General features: G+C 42.6%; 1 protein-coding gene across 2 annotated transcripts in view; it reads left to right on the top strand.

The window, feature by feature from the left end:
• The first annotated feature begins 131 nt into the window (after window positions 1-131).
• The window catches only part of Mfsd6 (major facilitator superfamily domain containing 6), a 69,754-nt gene continuing 50,910 nt past the window's right edge, over window positions 132-18,975 (top strand). For both annotated transcript variants that reach the window (XM_055616742.1, XM_055616743.1), the window contains exon 1: window positions 132-341. The gene's annotated coding sequence lies outside the window, so the exon portion shown is untranslated. The remainder of the gene's footprint in view (window positions 342-18,975) is intronic.

Here is an 18,975-nt window from a genome sequence, read left to right as displayed (position 1 = left end):
AAAAAAAAAAAAAAAAAAAAAAAAAAAAAAAAAAAAAAAAAACCGTGACTGCACTACGAACCTCCCAACTTAGCAGCGCCAGGTGAGTGGGCCGGCGCCGCCCCGGCCCCAGCCCCCGCCGAGCGCCCGCCCCGCCCGGCCCGCCGCCGCCTGTCATCCTCGGGGTGCAGGGCTGCGGCCCCCGCGCTGCCAGCACTTCCGCAAACGTAACTGGAGTCGGGAAAACAAAGGCGCTGCCCGGGAGCCCTCGCCGGCCGCGCACAGCCGCTGCGGAAGGCGGGGGCGCGGGTGGGCCCCGCGGGGCCAGGCCCTGCAGCGCCGGATCCCGCCGTCGCTGGGAGGTAAACATCCCCGGGAGAGAGGGGGAGGCGAGACCGTCCCCACGGCCCGTGACAGGGACGTGGCCCCCTGCGTGGAAGGAGACAAATACGGGGAGTGGCACACCTCTTCCCGGGCTGCTGCCTTCCTGGGAGAAATGCGTCCTGCTTAGCTTCAGCTAGGGGATGGGTCCCTTCGCGCACGGAGATTACCGGGACGGTTTCTGGAGGATGGTGAGGAGTTCAGATGTGGCCCCTCCCCCTACTGCCCCTCCCCGCGGTCGCGCCCGTGGATTATTACCATTAAGCGTGGCACGCTACGCGTTTTGCTTCTCCCACGGGCCTGCGGAACTACAAACATTCCCTTTCATTCTAACACATTTGATAAGCACGCCTACACCCACTGGAACATAGGATACCTGCCGATCCGTCCTAGAAATAACCCCGCGGAGCTGAAGTTTCAGCTCCCAAGAGGTGTCTAACTAGTTTTGTGTTCTTAGATTGTTGCTACATCATCCTGGGCTGCAGTTTTCTCACAGCAGAGAAAAGATGTCCACATAGTACAGCAGTCAGATGTCTGGACGTTCACGATATTGCGTGACATTAGGTGTAGTTGAAAGTAGGCGGCGTGCAGTTCAGGTGTTATCAGCGACACTGTAAAGGAGGTGAACATTTGGTAGGTCCAAGCCCTGCACAGAACGTCGCTTCTCCAAGACCCAGCGCTAGGTAGCTAGTGCCTTATGCATTATTGATGGTCTTATGAAGAAAGGGGGAGGATAGAATCCTCTGCATTGGAAAGCTTGGCTCTGACATTCAGAGCTGTCTGTCATTAGCAGACGTGGAGGATTTTTCAGATAGCTGCGGATGAATAAGAGTGAACAACCCTTTTCACAGGTTGTAAGTAAAAATTCACATTGTTTAGGAAAAGATGGAAACATTGTTAATGAGCTCAGCGCAGGACAATGGAGAAAGTAAAAAGGGTCTCATTTCAAGAATGAATTAAAACTACATATTTTACAGTAACCTGTTTTCTATAATATTTCTCTATAAAGGTAAATATAAAACAAGAAGGCAGATTAAAGCAGCACCAAAGAGCACACGCTTGGTGGTCTGGGTATTGATAGGGTCACCAATTCTATCCATCATATAAACATGCACACGCATACATATGCGCAATATATATATGTGTGTGTGTATGTATATATATGTATATATATATATATAACTTCTGCATTATTAATAGTATTATGGTACTTTGGGGAAATCTTACTTTTTTAAAAATACCATTCTGAAAACTTAATTTCCAAATCTCCATACCAATGTCTGACCCCTGATTTTGTGCACCATGAAATGGATGCTCAGAGAAATTATGCAACTTAGACTAACCACACTTTCAACAAGAGGTGGAGTTAGATTTGCCCCATGCCTCGGCCCAGAACAAAGCACAGGAAATTTCCACATGGTGTTTCTCCCAGCCCTGGAGCGATTAAGTATCCCCACCTACACTGGCGCGTTCCTTTGCTTCTTGCCTTTGAAGATTGACTTTGTTTCAACACATATGTCTCACACATGGTCATGCAGAATAATCTACATAGTAACAATGTATATAAATTAGTAAATATGAAATAGTTTTATCCATTTAATCTTACCATTTTTGAACTTATAAGGAGTGTAAAATGAAGAGCCAAAGGTAGGTTCTTATGATTTACTTCTGATCTTCAGTAAATTTTTAGAGTTTTTACCACAGGGAAATGGAGACAAGCAGCAGCTGTGCCTGCTAGCTGCACTGGTCTTTTGACTTAGGAAAACCCAGAGTGTATCAAGTGAAAAGGCAGGTTGCAGGCCAGATTTATATATTTACTTAAATATCAGTATGGACACAGGTGTAATTCCTTGTCCTCTAATTGCTGAATGTAGTTAACCTGAGAAAGTGGCAGGGATGGAGACCTTAGAAAGTTAGATTTGGGTTAAAAAATTGGGAAAGTGTGTGTCCTTTTATTATATAAACTAAAAGGGAGGAGGAAGAAAGGAGTATTTCATTTAAGAGAAAATTGAGAGCACTGACCATAACACAGTGTTTCTTTGGTTTGTTTGTTGTTTTGTTTTAAAGTAGTGTGGGGTCAGGGTAGATGTTGGGGGGGGCAGAGTCAGGAGTCCTGGGTGGCCCTGCTCCTCTCTCTGGCAGTAGCTGTGGTGTAATCTGCAGCTTGCTGGGTTTCCTGAGAGGAGAAAGCTGTGGTGCATATCATGGGCGTCCACTAGGTCCAGGCTGGGATGCCAGAACCCCTCTCTGCCTGGCCTGGCTTGTACGTACGAAGACACTCTTTTCTTTTCTTTTTTTTTTCTTGGTAGAGTAAGTTGATAGGAGGAATCAGCTTACCTGCTGTGTCATCTCGGGAAAGTGTGGCATTATATAGATGACTTCAGTTTTACTTAATGTCATTTCAGGAGCAGCAAGTTATCATCAAGTTTAGTCTGATGTACATGTGTATTTCGTAACACTAAATACTGTTCCACAGTTTTCCCTACTACTGCGTAAATGTAACTAAAATTAATGTGTAGAATTTTTAAAAGTCTGTGTATTTTCCTGCCCAGAACTAGAAATCCAAAGCAAAATACATTCAGACTTCAAATACAAGAAAACAAATGACTCTTCTTGTGTTTTGTATGTTAAGAAAATCTGAATAATCTTGGTTCATTAGAATGCAATGTGACTATAATGCACAAGTGGCCATTATAAAGTTATTTTGTAGAGGAGGCAGTCTGACAGGCTTAGGCATCGTTAGGCTTCGTGTAACATTTCATTTAAGATTTTTCATTATGTTTCAGGTAGAAAGAAATCTGCCTGATTTGGGGATGATCAAGAACAAAGAAACTACCCTGGTTAAGGCCAGTTTGGGTAAAAGTTTCTTCCTTTAGGCGGAACTCCCATGGCATTTTCAAGGGCACAGTAGTTTTAGGTTTCACTGTGAATTTGGGGCAGTAAACACACCTCAGGGTATCCAGCTGGGACATTCCTTCTGGGTTTGCAATTCCTGCATGTTTAGTTACCCAGAGTCACCTGTCTGGGAATTTACTATTGTGGCCTCCAGTGTGTGAATACAGCTTTGTTCATCTTGTGTGTTTTCTTGAGTCCTGAGTAGCAGGTTTTCTATTATTTATACTCACTGACTCACTACCCTCTCTTTGTAGCTGATTTGGTCTTTATATTTAAAAAATATTTATTTTATAAAACAGCATAGTCTCAATTTATTGGGCAACTTTTGTAAGCTACCAGAGTGTTTTGCCATGACAAATGATATTCGGTTTGTTGGTGCAAAGGCCCAAAGAGAAAACCAAAATTAATCCTTAAAATATGGAGCGCAAGCCTTGAGTTTGTGTCTGCTGTAGACATTACCCTCCTAGTTGATACTTTATCCTCTGGTTCAGTAAAATGTGGGAGTAACTGAGCCACAGGTATGCTGAGTTGAGGGTGTGTCCAAGTTTGGTGGTATGAATGAAAGCACGGTGCTGCTTATGGCTGGGGACTCTGCTGTGCTTTAGGATGAGGAGGGGCAGAATGAAATCATGGAGCAAAGATGGAAGAAATTCAGTCTCCTGGAAAAGCCACAGTCAGGAGATATGAAGAGGAATGAACTAGGTGACAGGCATACCTTGCTTACCTATTGCTCTTTGTTTCTTTGAGAAGAGAGGATAGCTCAGGGAATATGTGAAATTAGACAACTTTGAATAACAGAAGAAATGCATAAAAGTATTTTGATCTGAGATGCTGAGTGAGACTGGAGAATGAGAGGAAGGATGGGAATTCCGTGAGTCAGCCTTGGCTGGAGGGAGGCCTGCTTTGAGGCGGAGACAAAGGAGAACTACAAAGAGGAACTGTTGGTGCATGGACTAGCCTGATTTGTGGGTTTGCCATGCCAAGGGAAAGTGAGTGACGAGTCTGGACTGGTAGTTCCCTCCACTGCTCTTGAGTGCCTTCAGCTCCCCATGTGTTCAGCTGAGCACCCTTGATAGGGCCCAGGGCTTGCTCACACACAGCGAAACACACATTCCCTATAATAAACACAGAAAGGCTGAGTGCATCTATTGGCGACCCTACTCTATGACTATCAAAAGTTCACTGCTCTTGGCAAACATGTTTGATCCTGAAGACCCTCCCGTTCCAGCTGCTCTAAAGCCTTCTTAGTTCTTTTCATAATGGTGTCGGTACTGGGTTAATGGGCAGCTTTGTCTGAAAGTCACCTTTGTTAAGGAAGTTTTAACCACGAGTCTTTATTGTTATGCTTAGAAAAAAGAGAGACATGTATCTCACTGTTTTCTTTGTAATGGTGCTACCTGTTGTAGGTGTAAAGCCCCTGAGTGAGGCCCTTGGGACAGGCCCTTTGAATGGTTTCTGTGGGTGACATGAGCCAGTTTCTGAGCAACAGACATCAGATCAGTGTGGCAGTTCCCTATGAGTGTCCGTGATCTCCAGGATCACGGGTGCCCCAGATGTCACTTAGGTGTCTTGTATTTAATACAAAGATCTTTAAATTGTGTATTTAAAGAGCGATAAATGTTTGTTAAAGAAAAATCTAGTCACCTATAAGGTAGAAAATGACTTATAAAGTCCTAATTTCTTTACCCACAGATAAGCCCTTAAAACAATTTGGTGTTGTTTCTTTAATATATTTTAATCTAAAATATATTTTAATCTAAAATATATTTCATGTGAAGGTCACAGGTTTACAGATAAACACTGACGTGATGCATAGAGGTTTGTCCTGCTTTGTTTGTTTTTGTTATACTTTGTTTTCCCATGGCCTGGATATGATGCTAATTTTTCTGTTATAACGATATACCATAATTTATTTAACTGCCCATATTACTGCTGCTTCTCATTGTTTACAGTGGAAACCTTTCCATATCTACACTTAAATCTTTGCCTTCCAGAATGCCTGTAGTTCTGTTTCAGTTGAATGAGGGTGCTTGTCCTCTTCACCAGCATTTTACAAGGTGCTGCTAGGATTATATATTCAAACTTTGTGTCTTTAACACATTAAGTAATAAATTTTTACTGAAGGTAATTATATCATTGATAGCATGTGATAATTCTCAATTATCAGAACCTTAGTGGCAAAAGAAGCAGCTGAACAATTTTAAATGACATATGGAATGTGCTAAGGGAAGACAAACTTTTTGGTTTTGTTTTTTATGTTAATATGTTTAGTGGAATCAGCTAAAAGAATTTGTAATAAGCTTACAGCTATAGAAAAACATGTTTTAAATCATGACATCTATATTCTGGTTAAATTATAAACTTAATAAAAGGTGTATTTGAAGGAAGTGCCCATGCTTTGACTATGACTTTTCTGTGAAGAGGTCTGCTTTTTTAAACCCCTTTACTTCCTTGTGTCTGCTGTTAGCATAGCCACATGATAAAAGCAGCCTTGCCAGGCCACAGAGGAGGACAATGCAGCCAGTCCTGATGAGACTGGAAAAGCTAGGGTCAGATGGAATGGGGGGAGGAGATCAGTGGACTTGGAGAGGGGCATGGGAGGAGATGAGGGAGGGAGGGAATGAGGGAGGAGGCTACAGCTGGGATACCAAAATGAATAAACTGTAATTAATACAAAAATAAAAATTAAAAAACAGCCTTTAACTGAATAATCATTTATTAAGGATCCATCCTAAATATACCATTAGTCTATATCTAAGAGTGCTGTGAATGGTTATACTACTATGTGAAGTTATGTTTTTACTTTTCAGTGTTCCTAGTTTTTTGTGTGTATGTTCTTGGACCCATATTTCTACTGTAATTGTAATGACCATACTCATTCTTTTTCTGAAAATATTGGATGGGAACTCCTTGTGTAAATCTTCAGAATTCATTTAGCTGGTTTTCAAAAGCAACTTCTCAGCCACTCAAATTGGATAGTACTTCATCTTTTTAAAAACTGATTTTCACTTTATATAAATTACTTCAATGGTATAACAAACATGTTTTTATTGAGGAAAAGTCTTCTATAAAACCTTAAACAAATACTCTCTTTCAATGTGAACTCTTAAAAGTCCTTTGTTTTATTTCTATGAAAAGATTTTAAAAATCATTTTTATTGCTAGTTTCCTGACAGCCAGATGTCTAGTCACTGGATAGAGGTGTGACACTGAGGCAGCTGTTAAATAGCCACTTAGGTGGGACAGGACCATAGTGAAGCTCCACCCTTCCTGTTCTCCTGTCTTCTCTTAGCAGTCCTAGCACCTATGAGGAAATGGGAGGAGGAACAGACCAAATACCAAAGACTAAATTCCCAGCCCCCCTCCTCCGTGACCACCAGTGTGTAAGACATTTGTTTAAGGATTTCAGAGACCCCTGGCCTTGCCACTGTGGCCTGGAGGAGGCAAGTGGTGGAGATCCGGGTCCCTGCTGAGGCATGTGTGGAATCCTGAATCTGTAAGATGTGCATCCAGACTGCATCCTGGGTTATCAAGTAGAAAGGGAGCCGGGTGAGGTGGCATGCCTATCATCCCAGCACTCGGGGAGGCAGAGGCAGGCTGTGAGTTCAAGGCCAGCCTGGGCTACAAAACGAGTCCAGGACAGCCAAGGCTACACAGAGAAATCCTGTCTCGAAAAACCAAATAAGTAAGAAAGAAAATAAGTAAATAAATACAATTTTAAAAAATAAAAAAAGTAAATATTTGCATACCCTGTAATCTTTGGTCCTTAGTACTATAATCTGGGTGCTCCCGTTTGTAATGTTACTTCCTTGGGTAAATGCTTTCTGTGCATCAGCAGTTGAGGGGCAGCAGATAGTGCCACCGCTGCCTATCCACTTAGGTTGTTCTGCACAAACAGTGTCATTTCTGGGTAGTGATGGTGGCTGAGGAAGAGATCAATAAAGTTTGCTCCTACTTCACAAAAGCTTCTGGAATACTTTAAGTCACCACATCATATTTCTTAACAGATACAGACACAGGCTCAGTGGGACATTGAATTCTCTTGCGTATCTTTTGGATTTTTTAAATTGGAGAAGTGAAAATATATAACTATGTTTTCTTTAAAAGCTTTTTCACTCTTAATACCAGGCTTGTTTGAAGATGGGGCATTTATTTGAAAGAAGGTAATGAGTTCTGGGACCAGCTTCAAACTTATATTCTAAGTTATTCTTACATACCTACCCATATACTAAGTTAGACACCTAAAACACAGTCAAGAATCTGAACTCTATGTATTATCTGAATTCTATTTATTTATTGTTTTTTAAATTAAATTAAATTAAATTTATTTATTTATTTCAATTTATTTACTTTGTATCCCTGATGCAGCCTCCTCCCTATCTCCTCCCAGTCCCACCCATCCTTCCTCTTCTCCCCATATGCCCTTCCCTAGTCCCCTGATAGGAGAGGTCCTCCTCCCCTTCTGTCTGACCCTAGCTTATCAGGTCTCATCAAGGCTGGCTGCATCATTTTCCTTTAATTGACATTTGTTTTTCTGCACAAAGCAATAATACTGAACCACTTACCTGGCTTTTTGTTAAGGTTAGAACTATTTCTCTGTTTTAAAGAAATGCAATCAATTCATTCCTGTTACCCTCTTAACAGATTAGAGAGACGTGTTAAAGATTTCAAATCCTTTCTTTCAGATTTGTGCTATTACAGATATGTGAGATCATTCTTTAAAATGAGCAGCTATTTTTGGCCTCAAGACAATTCTTATTGTTGTACTCTGTAATTCAAGGATGTTCTCTGAGAGGCAGAGCCCCATTCCTCCCTCCTCTAGGGGGTGGACTAGGAAGCTGACTCAACACAGTCTTTGAGCATCATGGGTAAAATACCAGCCTAGCCTGGGGCGGGGCAGGAGGCGGGGTGCCAAACAGTTCTGGAACATTCTCTTGAGAATAATCTTTTTAGAATAATTGCAAAATAAGTAGAGTACCATGGAGTAAAACTACAGCTGCCATTCTGCCACCACTAAATGGTTACATGTTGGCTTTGATTGGGGAAAAGAAAAATGCTGTTTTTCGTGCATTGTTTCAGTTCAGTCCTAAAACTCTCTGGGAGCAGTTGGCTTGGGTTGGAATTTTCATCCTCTTTTTACTAGGAGGAAAGCGAGGGTTAAAGAGGTGTTGTTTCATCAAAGTCTAGGACTTCATTGTGTTCTTTTCTAAATTTAATCTCTGATCAGAATAAATTTTAAGAAACATGTAAAACATATATTGCTACTGGGAATGGCCAAGTGACAGGGTTAAAGAACAGTATGCCAAGTATGTGATCCCTCTCTCAGAGGGCCCTGGACTACTGTGGGTAGGGAGAAGAGATCTGAGAGAGAAGAGATTGAAAATAGGATTACCTATCAATTGTGTAATAGGTCAGGTGTGAGAACAGTGTGTGAACATGGAATTGGTGGAAGGAGTGAGACAGTGTTACAAGATGAATCACTTTCCAGGTATCAACAACCGCTGCATCAGACAGTTTACAAAGTGCCCTTTGCCCGAAGACATACTATCACATCCTTATCATACTCAGTGAGAGGACCTTACACTCAAATTAAAGTTCAGACATTAGGGTGTTGTAAAATACAAATGTGGGCTTTCTCCTCCCTGCCCACCCAACAGAAGCTCTCCATTGCTCTCCGTATAATGGCCACATGTTCTTGAACATCCCCAGTGCTGTGCTAAGGTCCCGTATGCACTGTTTCACCCCTGCAGCTGCCCTGGCGCAAAGTCTCCCACTCCTTTGTAGCTGAGGAGACTAAAACTCTGAGAAGTGAAAACTTTCTCAGAGTTTTGACAGCTGTGACCCCAGTCCCTGCCGTTCTCGGGCCCCAGTTAGAATCCCTGCCTCTCTCCTGAGCTGTTCTGCGTCTCTTTCAGCTCCCTCAGGAAGCTCCCTCACAGGCCTTCATCTCCCTGCTTGCACCTGTTTTAGCATTTGAAGCAGTGTGTTGGGACCCCGAGTGCTTCTGTACTCTCACTCCTTGACTAGTAAGCAGGGACTAGACGGTTTTCACTGTGTGAATGGCGGGACACAGAGTGCCAGTCCATCTAATGGTCGGTGGTAAGCTTATACCTGTAAGATTAAAACTACAATCTGTATTTTTAGTCTTTGGCACTGGGTTTTGTGCTGTGCTTTCTTTCAGCCTGGTATTCAAGTATTCTGTACTCTGTTCTGTCTGGCAGCTTCATGTGCCCTACTGGAAATTCTGTAAGGATGGCTCTCCTTTCATTTCCTATCCTGGAAAACTTTTCTCTTTTACCTTTGTGCGAGAAAAACCCCAAAGGTTGCTCCAGGTTTGGTTTAAGTCTCATCTTTGCCCGAGATAAACCCTGACTTACAAGGTTCAGTTTAGGGCTCTCATTTTCTTTTTTTCTTTATGTGATCAGCTCTTTTGTTTTTGTTTTTGTTTTTGTTTGTGTCTGTGTGCACATGCGCACGAGCGTGTGTGTGCGCGTATGTGTGTAACCACTGTACACAAATATTATATATAATGTACTTTGGTCATGCCCCCTCTTGTGTCTCTGTACCTTGCCTTCATGCCTCTTCCCACTCTCACATGCCACTCTCTTCCAGTTAAGTTTTGCTGATAGTTTTATGTCCCATGTACACATACAATTTTATGTATCTATATACAACATGGGCACCACAAAGCGAAAACATGGCATTTGTCTCTCGGACACTGACTTAAGTTTTAATATGATTATCTCTGCTGAGCCCATGTGCCTGCAAATGACCTAATTTCTTCCTTCTTTCTGGCTGCAAACTTCTCCCTTGTGTGTTTATCCCACTTTCTCTTCATCCGTTCCTCTATGATGGACACCTCAGTTGGCTCCACAGCTTAGCTGTCATCAATGGTGCAGTTCACAATACTAAGCACTGATGAGCAGGTGTCTCTGGATGGCTGACATGGAGTCCCTTGGGGTTGGTATCTCTAGGTTGTGGGGCAGGTCTCCTTACAGGTTTATGAGCGACCTCCACACTGATTTCCACTCAGGCTGGACTAGTTTATATTCCCACCAGCAGTATATATATGTTCCCTTCTGCCAATATCCTTCCCAGCATTTGCTGTTTGTTCGTTTTTCTGACCTAGGGTCTCTCTCTAGGTCATGGCTGTCTTGGAACTCACTATACAGAGCAGGCTGGCCTTGAACCCACAGAAGTCCACCTGTATCTGCCTTCTGGTGCTGGAATTAAAAAGTGTGTGCTATCATTCTTCACCTCTTGTTGCTAGTTTTCTTGACTGCCGTGCTGAGGCCAGTAAGATGGACTCACAATGTGGTTTTAATTTACATGTTGTTTGATCATTAAATATTTTCCATTATTTATTGGTTATTTGTACTTCATCTTTTAACTCTCATTCTTTTCATCAGCCTGTTTATTGCTTGCATTTTGAGTTGTTTATATATCCAAATTTCAGCCTGTCAGAGGTTTGGTTAGGAAGGACTTTTCCCATTCTATAGGCTGTTTTTGTTTTCACCCCATTATTTGTTTTGTTATACAGAAGCTTTTTTATTTCGTAAGACTCCATTTGTTAACTGGTGGAATTGTTAACTATGATCCTGTTCAGAAAGTTCTTTTTGTACCTGTATCTTGAGGTGCTTTCCCCCCTAACAGTTCAGAATTTCAGGTCCTACATTAAAATCTCTGTTCCACTTGTAGTTGACTTTTATTTAGGGTGAGGTAGAGATCCAGTCGATTCTTCTGAGTGTAGACGTTCAGTTTCTTCAGCACTGTGTTGGCGTCTTCATGAAAACTCAGGCGGCTGTAGTCATGTGGCTTCTATCTGAGTCCTGTATTACGCTTCATTGATCTTTGTGTCTGGTTGTTGGTTGTGTGCATGTGTGTGCATGCTGTCTTTAATTCTGTAGCTCTGCAGTATAACTTGAGATTAGGTAAGCTGATGTCTCTGGCATTGTTCTTTTTGTCCAGCACTGCTTTGCTTTCTAGGCTCTTCTGTCTTTCCATATTAATTTTCTTACTTCTGTGAAGAATGGCTTTGGGATTTCCGTGGGGATTGCATTGAATGTTTACATTGCTTTATGTAGAATAATCACCTCTTCAATGACAATTCCTCCAACCAATAACCATGAGAGGTCTTCTAGTATCTTCAGCTTCTTCTTAAATTTTTTTTTTCTTTAGTGTTTTAAATTTTTCATTGTAGAAATCTTTCATGATTCTGGTTAGATTTATTCTAATATTTTTAAAGAGCTGTTTTAAATTGGGTTATTTCTGTTTTTTTTTTTTTTTTTTTTCTTTTAATTCTTGAAGTATTTATTTGTGGGGCTGGAGAGGTGGCTCAGCAGTTAAAAGCATTGGGTGTTCTTCCGGAGGATCAGGGTTCAATTCTTGGCTGTACACAATGGTCTGGAACTCCAGTCTTGGGGATCTGATGCCTTTTTATGGCCCCCATGCACTGCAGGCCTATGCATTAATTCAGGCAAACATCCATCAAATAAAAATAAATAAAATGTTAAAAAATCTTAAAAAAAAAAAACTGTGTGTGGGCTCATATGTATGAGTGAGCATGGGGCATGCATACCACTGCATACAAATGGTGGTCAGAGGACAGCTCTCTGCAGTAGGTTCCAGGGATCAGCAGGTTGTAGAGCAAGCCCCTTGCCAAGGCATCTTGCCGTTTCTCCGTAAGCTTGTTACTGATATGCAGGAAATCTGCTGAGTTTTTTAATGTTGATTTTTGTCTCCTGCTGCTGTTTGTCAGACAGAAGATTTCTGGCAGCATCTTTGGGGTTACTAACGGAGAGAATCAGTCATTCCGTCTGCAAGGAAGGGTGCCTTGCAAGTCTTTGTTTTCTCACCAACTCCTGTCTGACGTGTGAACGCTTTCCTCAGAACTCCTGTTGTCTGTAATTTGTTTTCATTAATTTATTGTTGCAGTGTAATATGGCTTCTCTTTCATTACTGGTCTCCATTGCTACTTAACTCTTTCACATTGTTTAATGTTTCTTTGAGTTTAAGGATTATGTTACCTACTCTAAAGCACAACTTTGTGGCAAAAGAGCATGCATTTGGCATCTTCTCCAATAGCTGCTCAATACGTCTAGAAATAGCACCTGCCAGGATCACTGACTTTCTGGAATTGAATCCCATTTCTTCAGTTTACTCTGGGTGTGTGCTGGGGCTAGCTGTCTGCTGTGCCTCAGTTTCTTCATCTGTACAGTAAGGAAGGGGTCATGTGTATTCTGGAGAGCTGCTGTGAAGATTAAGTGACTTACTCCTTACAGAGCCATGACAGCCTGGTAATGATAGTGACAAAGCACTGTGCCGCCAATTAACACACAAATAGGCCACCATGATGGTGCAACTGCAGGTTATGGGTCTGTTTGTCATCCCACAGACAAGTTTCCTCAGGGATCTGGGAAGGGCCTCTCAAGAATGATGGGGTGATAGGTTCTGGGAGGAGGCTCAGTCACGGCGCAAAGCTGAGTGGAAGCTCGGAAGCCTGGGCACAGTGCTGAGAACCTGGACGGCCCAGCTGGGAACTGGGCTAACAGCGTGGGGGTGAGCACTGTCTCTCCGCTTGTTTCAATGTCACAAAGCCTCAGAAGGAAGAGGAAGATTCCAGAGCCAGCTGTGTCTGTGGGCTGCTACACAGTGAGTTTGCATTTGTTTTCATGACATCGACTGAATGCGTAGCAGAGGCTGAAGCAACCCTGAGCTTGAAGGGTCTGTCGGGTTGACATTTGCAGGTATGTTCAGACGCAGCTCTTCTGGAAAATGCTAGGAGCACAACAGACTGCCTGGGAGTGGAGTACATAAACACCAGGACTCTGAGGCTGGATTGCAGTGGTTTCCTCTCATCTCCGCTGGCAGTAAATTGCCGCAGTCAGTGGCTGAGTTCTGCTTTGGGACTCACATTGCATAAGGACATTTTGAGTGATCAGTGACAGTTCACAAGGTAGGGCTGGATCCCAGGGTTCAGGAAATGGATGTTTCTGTTTCACAGCGTCTGCCAGGCTTCTGGACAACATTGAGTTACTGCAGTAATGACACAAGGAACAATTCCCTCCTGTGTTAACAGGGATTGTTTACTCTCCTCGTGGATAGCTATGCCACTGCTACATGAAAACATACTTTGTCAACGTGTTCATGAGTCTGGCCTTGCAATTATGCCAAATAATGCCTCAGATCTGAAGCTGGTTTCCCCGTGCTTCCATTCTCTTAGCATATATTTATGGTTAAGGCATTTTAATGTAAGCACCAAATGAAAAAGCTGTCTATTTCAGCAAAATGATTTCACTGCCTCAAGTCAGTAATTCGGAACTCCCTGCTGTAGGAATGGCCCTGAGTAGGTCCTGGTAGGAGTCCTTGTAATACTGTGGTGTTGACTACTAGCCTTCAGGTCTACCCGGTGACAAAACTTTTGGCTTTCTACGACAAAACAAAGGCCGTTCTAGTCCAGTTAGAACTGGCTGCAGTCCCTGAGTGGCACATACATTTCCGAGCATGGTGTTGGTGAAGCAGTCACAACAGAAGCTTTCTGACTCAGAAGATCCGACTCAGGAGACGGTTGGATGGATAAGTGTTGGCTGACCACTGTCCAAGGATTCACAAGCTGCTATGGCAAAGCTCCATCCTGCACTGGGCAGCGAGCTTAATTTTTCATGGTTCTGGAGACCAGGAACTTACAGGTCCAAGAGCCCTGTGAGGTTTGCTTCCCGGCTTTAAGTCAGCGGCCACTCACCGTGTCCTTACATGGCCTTTTCTCAGCAGGTGCATTTGGGAAAAGAGAAGCCTGTTTTGTTGTTCGCTACAGCTATAATCCCATTGCAAGGGTCCCATGTCCTGAGACATCACAGTGGTGTCTGGAGCTTCAGCTTGGCACTTGTCAGGGAGATGCAAACAGCTGCCCTCTCACCCCCTGTGTAACAGAGTCCCCTCACTCTGAGCACCCTACACCTCGGACATTTCTAACCGTCTGCACACTTTTCTGCTCTGTTCTTGTAACAGTCAGATATAATCCAATTCCGTGTAGGTACACTGGCCTGAATAAATCTTAATTTTATTAAAATGCAGATGTTGTTTCTGGATCGCTTCTTTCCCTTGAGTCTGAGGTTGTAGAAATGACCTCATTTCCACCTTGTTTCTTTGTTGGTACAGCAGTTTCTCCATGATTGGGTTCTGTTTCCTCAAAGTCCAAATAGGATATGAAAATAGTATCTCAAAACAAATGTCCTGGTGCTGCATGTCTTCAACCCCAGCACTGCGAAAGTAGAGGCAGATCTCTGTGAACTTGAGGCTAGCTGGTCTACATAGTGAGTTTTAAGGCTCCCAGTGTTAAAAATCATGAGGCTTGTTAACTGATATTCTCTGCAAGAAGTTTATTAGGAGGGGGGAGGGGGAGCAGGACATGGTGGGGAAAGAGAAAGGGAAAGGGAAAGGGGGGGTGCTGAGAGAGAGAGAGAGAGACCACGTGTCGGGGTTAGCCCTTTAAGGGGGAAGGTAACCACGCCTTCCAGGTGTGGCCACCTGGCTGGTGACACATGATGACATCATAGGTTGCTGGGTAACCCAGCAGGTTGTGTTCCAAAATACTAACATTCCTCCCTTTTTCTATAATTTAAAAATGGGGCGCTTGGGCTGCTTTTTATAAGGTAAGTTAAAGTATATAAATTCAGGCTCATCGGAAGCAGCTCTTGGTTGTCATGCAAGAGAGAGAGAAGAATTATAGCAACAAAATGGTCAGATTGCAAGGTCAAGAGTAAGGGAAGCCTCTGCCCTGGAAAATTTAGGGTAGAGAGTTGTCAATAGAGTGAGTTGCCAGCCATTGCAAGGCAGCAGGTAGGGGCTGAGGAACGCTGGGAGAACCTGGAGCCGCCTGTCCTGGTTCTGAAGCACACCATTTCAGCCTTTTGTTAACAACAAGTGGATAACGGTGTAGATTCCTTTCTGGTTGACACTGGGGGTGCTGTAGGGAGGTCAAAAGGCTGAAATGTTGGCCAAATCCAGGAAGAATAGGCTGCTTTGATGCTTTCCAGGGTCTGGGAGAACATCCATGGCTGGGAGGAAAGGTGCAGGTCCAGCTTGTTGGAAGTCTGTGAGGTCAGAGTTGAACACCTGTAGCTGCTTTGGCACTGTTGTGGCTATAGGAAACATCTGTGTTTGGCAGGACACTGAAACACATATATAGGCAAAAGATAAAGTTGAGTAGGTTATGGAGAAAATCCTGTAGGTGTACATTGAAAACTTTTGGAGAACAAACAGGAATAGAAGGTTTTGATCGATGAGGCTTGTACATGGGAGCCTCTGTCTACCTGGGGGGACCTTTATTTACCCAATCACTGGTAATATTTAAAAGCTTTGTTTTCGATCTGTCATTGAGGTGAGGTTTGGTTACAGAAACGTGTAAACTTAGAGGCCCTGGTGCCAGCTGGCACTAGGTGTAGAAACTTACAGTTCTCCAGAGGACATCCTGTCTGGAGGGATGGGCGTCTGGGCGTCTCCCATTGGGGGCAAGAGTCAGTGACCTTTCAGAGGCATCTCAATGGGAAGGTGTGACTTGAGCGAGAGTGATCCTACCTGGTCCAATAGTTTGTCAGCTTTTGGCCAGAGACTGGTGCCCAGTGGGGCATGGCTGGGGTACGACAATTCACCTAGCGCTAGGTCTTCGCATGAGTGAGTGAAAAAGGGGGAGAAGGAACCATGTGTGAATGAGGACCTTCCCATGAGCAAGCAAGCAAGCAAGGGGGAGAAGGAACTGTGTGCAAAAGGGGACATACTGCTCAAGGGAGAGTGATGCCCTAAAATGGAGGTCAGCATAGAGGGTCAAACCTAGACAATTAAGGCTATGGCTGGGGGTGGGGGGCTCTGTCTCAAAAGATAGTACGAAGTTGCTGGAGCTCTGCGGTCAAGCTTCCCCTACCAAGAGAGGCGTTTATGCTGAGAAAATGGAGTGAACTCACCAATCTAGTGGCTAGTCAATAAGGAGAACTCACCAATCCAGCCAGTGCTGCATGCAGTAAACAGCAGTCTGGTAGCCAGGAAAGGAAGTCCCAAAACCAGGGAAAGGGGAGGAGTCCCACCTTTTGAGATAGGCAATAAGTGCAGTACTTATTTGGAGTCTAGTTGTCCTGAAAGGTAGATTTAGGTGGACTTTTTGCAGCTTACAAGAATTACTTTTAAGTTTTAAGAAGGAGATAAAACTTTAGACATGTGAGTATCACAATTGTACTCTGCATTATAGAAAAAGGCAATAGGCATACATATGTGTTAATAGCATAAGTATTTTTAAGGTGAGCTCTGAAAAGGCAAAAGCCTTTTATGAAGTAAAAGGGAAACTCACTTGATCTTAACTTTTAGTATAAGCATACATATTATGGAGGCTTACAACCTTGAGCTTAGAACCATAATAGTATGTGGTATAGTGGAATGTTTTTGTATCAGAGTCAGATTAATAAATTAGAGCTCTTTTGATAAAGGTTAAAACTCTGAACAATCAATAGAACAGTAGTATAACAACAGGAGGAAATATTAAACCCTTTTACCTATTTAAGATACCTTAAATCACCTTAGACCTTGTAACCTTTATAACTTGCATTTACCAACCTTAAAACATTTTTTTAGACCCTCAAACATTTATAAGTTGCATTATCAACCTTAAGACACATTTTTAGACTCTCATACATGTATAACTTATGTTTACCAACCTTAAGACACTTTTTAAGACTCTCAAATATGTATAACTTGTATTTATTAATCTTAAGACATCTCTCACAGATGTCTTTTGAGAGGGGCCTTTGTATCTAGTTATTTCCCATGAGACATGGTTGAGACTGCTGTGAACATTTATTGTCCTTTAGCTAAAGGGATGGTAAAAGGGTTCATTTAGGCCTGTTTCTTGAGTCTGGACTATGTCTAGGCCTGGAAATAGCAGCTCTAGGACTTAGGCTTGAGGCCTGGTCTCCTGCATATGAAGAGAGCTGGGAAGGCACCTGAAGTCTCCCAACACAGAAGTTGACAATATGTCCATGGGACCTCATTCTGAGGTCAAAAACAGACCTGTGCGAGAGCTGTGGAGGTTGCTGTGTCAAGGAGCCATTCTCTCTCTGCCAGGCCAACGAGCTAGAAGGCTGGAAATGTCAGTAGCTCTTGTGCTGGTTGAACCTCCATGGCTGGGCACAGAGGACAAGCCTGCTTGGGAGCATTTTGACTTCCAGAGGCCAGTTTGCCAGCAGCCAGCTTTGGCATGTCAGCAGCGGGACCAGCATCCATTTGGCTGCATTTGAAACCGTCACCTGGCAGAACGGACTTTTGGCTATGCAAACCTCTTGCCTTTTTGCAGGAATGCCAGCAGCTTCCGAACGCAGCTAGGTCTAGGGCCCTTCGGGATGGCTCTTACTATTTTTGCCAACTCCTATATGGTGTCTCAACGACCATCCTCAGCTGTTTATTAAAAATTGCAGTGAGACCATGTTTGCAATCTGCAGGACTATAAATATGTATCTATGAGATGACTATTAATCTGCATTTGTTAACCATTAAATATTAGGACTTTAGGTTTTGTCCTTGCTAAGTTAGAATCTTAAAAGTCATGAATATAATTTATTAAAGTGAGAGCACAACAGTTTTTGTATGATTTAGTATATAAAAGGTTATAGCTTATAATAGTCTAAGGGTATACTACAGATTAATAACATCATTTTTAGAGAACAAGACCAAGCTTATATTTTGATAGTAGAGATATAGTAAATTGACCCAGTTTTAATATAAATAAATACCTCTAAAATTAATAGATCTTAATTTAAAATATTGGTAAACAACTTGTACATAATAACGAACCCTTGAGCCATAAGTTTAAAACCAATAATTTAGCAGAACAGTATAAACCAAATTTAAAATTAACCAAGCATATTTTAACCCTTTGATAGTAGAGATGTATTAAATTGACCCAGTTTTAATATAAATAAATACCTCTAAAATTAATAGATTCGGCACCCACCAATGTTAAAAATTATGAGGCTTGTTAACCGATATTTTCTGCAAAAAGTTTATTAGGAGGGAGGGAGGGGGGAACAGGACATGGTGGGGAGAGAGAGAGGGAAAGGGGGGTGCCCCAAGAGAGAGAAGGAGAGAGAGAGAGAGAGTATAAGAGTGTAAGAGAGAGAGAGAAAGAGAGAGAGTGTAAGAGAGAGACCACAAATTGGGGTTAGCCCTTTAAGGGGCAAGGTAACCACACCTTCCAGGTGTGGCCATCTGGCTGGTGACACATGATGACATCATAGGTTGCTGGGTAACCCAGGAACAGGTTATGTTCCTAAATACTAACATCCAGGGCTATACCATGAGACCTTTTCTCAAAACAAAACAAAAGTAATGTCCTAAATTTAAACTAAAATAGTTTATTGCCTATATTTTTAGATTGAAATTCATGTAAACATTTCTGAGTGTGCCTTTCATGTAGAAGAAAGGAGTTAATTGCATTTTTTTTGAGACCTTGTCCATTTGTTAATGTTTGGGACCTAGTTAACAGGTGGATTTTTGATCATGTTATACCTTACAAAGGTATAACAAAAAGTCATTGGAATCAAAAGGAAAGAATGGCTAGGGAGTCACGCCTCTGGCTGGCCTGTATCCTGACATAAGAATTTGCATCTGGACATCTGTTCCTCATTGTGCCTCTCAAGAGGACTTGATGCCTTCCCCTGACCTAATTGGTAGTCTCACC

Source organism: Psammomys obesus, unplaced genomic scaffold (assembly GCF_907164565.1).
Source record: "Psammomys obesus unplaced genomic scaffold, mPsaObe1.curated_primary_1811, whole genome shotgun sequence".
In the NCBI taxonomy this organism is placed as follows: Eukaryota; Metazoa; Chordata; class Mammalia; order Rodentia; family Muridae; genus Psammomys; species Psammomys obesus.
The sequence above is the reverse complement of the archived record's forward strand: the minus strand, read 5'-3'. Positions and strand labels throughout refer to the sequence as shown.